We start from the raw sequence: 1998 nt of genomic DNA, 5'->3' as shown, positions 1-1998 counted from the left end.
GTTTCAATTTTTTTCCTTTTTTTTTTCTTGTAGTACTACTATCATTCAATTCATATATTCATAAATTATTAAAATTACTGTTAAAATTTTCTCAAATATTATCAAATAGAAATATTTTTTTGTATTTGAAGAGGAAAATTGAAAAGGAAATAGAAATTAAATTATTTATGAGTTCAAATTAATTATGAATTAACTCCATTGTACTCATTTCCTTCAAATGAATTTAATGAAAATTGATAATAATGATGTAATTTGTGAGAAAATTTTACGCTTTTCCACAAATTAGCTTAATAATCTATGAATGGTTTAATTTTCCTTTTTTTTGTAAAATAAATTTATTTGAAATATATAACAGATTATTACAATTCACAAGGGAGAATATTTAACAAATGGTTAATACCAGATGGGATACAATTGTAATCTGATAAAATATTTCATCAATTTCAATTAATTATATTTAATAGCCAATTTATGCATGAAAGCCAAAAGCTAAGCTTATTTGAGCTAAAAGAATATTTCGTTTTAACTTGATTTAAGCTGTGAAAATTTCATTCATCATTTGATTCAAATCTTTTCTACACGTATATATATATATGCAAAATTAATAAAAATTATTCAAAAATTAATAAAAATTCTTATTTCTTTTTAATTATTATTTTCAAGTACTCGATTTATAATAATTTATTCTTCGACCTGATTTGATTGTTTAAATTATGCAAATTTAACATTCACAAATTCTTTTTCTAAATCATTTCATTTCTATAAAATTCCAATATTTTGTTATCATTATTGTTGGTTATGAGAAAGTTAAATTCATATCATTTTATCTTTAAAACAACAATACATTAATGTAATCATTTCATTCATTCGTTATAATTTTAATTAATTGATTAAACAAAAAAAAATTACTTCCAATAATTAAATTCATTTCCATTCATTTGGGATAATTACTTTTATTTCGTTATATTTTTCATTTTTATTTTTTATTTTTTGGCATGGGAAAATTACTGGAAAATTACATGACAACTGATATGACAGAATCGAAATTATTTGAAATTTTCGAGATAAGACAGCAATTACGATCGATTGCTTTTCTTTATTAGCCTATCTTTTATTATTTTGCATTTATGGCTGATTTTTTCCTTTTTTTTTTTGGACTTAGTTCAAGCCTAGTCCTAGACTCTTAAGCATATCAAATGAACGGAATTAAATTAGCCGTTATTTTTTTTTTGCTTTTTTTTTCATTTCAGCAATAATTTTCGATAAATTTTACAAATCATTGTGAATTCCTATAAGTTAACAGTTTTAATTTTTTGAATTTTAATTAAATAATTTTACAAATTTGCAATATTAATATTGCTATATATTATCCTCCTTTTAGCTTATAATTATAATTATTCACTAATTACAAAACTATTTCCCGGATTTACTATAATAAGAGGTATATATCTCATTTATAAATCTCAGTAATTATTGTTTTGATTATGAAATATGAATGCAAATAGCGCTTTTCTCAAGAGTGCAAAAGGCTAATCTGTCAATTTTAACTTGACCTATATCCAGTTACATTTAAAATGTCAAATCACATATGTTTCATTTGATCAATCACATAAATTTATGACATTTTATAACATAAAAGGTTTAAATTATTACAAACAAATGATAACAAATATTTGTTAAATTTAATAGAAATAATTATTAAATAAAAATTTCATTTGCAAATATTTTTTGTTGAAATATTAAAATTTCAAAATTGAGCAAAATTAATTTAACTCAGTTAAATTTTAATTTTTCAAAACTTTTTTTTTAAATTTCAATCAATAATAAAATTTTATTTAAAAAATTATAACTGAGCAAAATTAATTTAAATAGGTTAACAATTAATTAAACTTTACTAAAAATAGATAAGTAATTATTTTCGTTTGAAATTTGATTATTTTTAATTATAATACAATGAATTCATTGCATTATTTGTTGGTTTTTTTTGAATTCGCCTTT

Source organism: Loa loa (assembly GCF_000183805.2).
Source record: "Loa loa unplaced genomic scaffold supercont3.909, whole genome shotgun sequence".
Taxonomy (NCBI): Eukaryota; Metazoa; Nematoda; class Chromadorea; order Rhabditida; family Onchocercidae; genus Loa; species Loa loa.
Note: the sequence above shows the minus strand (reverse complement) of the source record.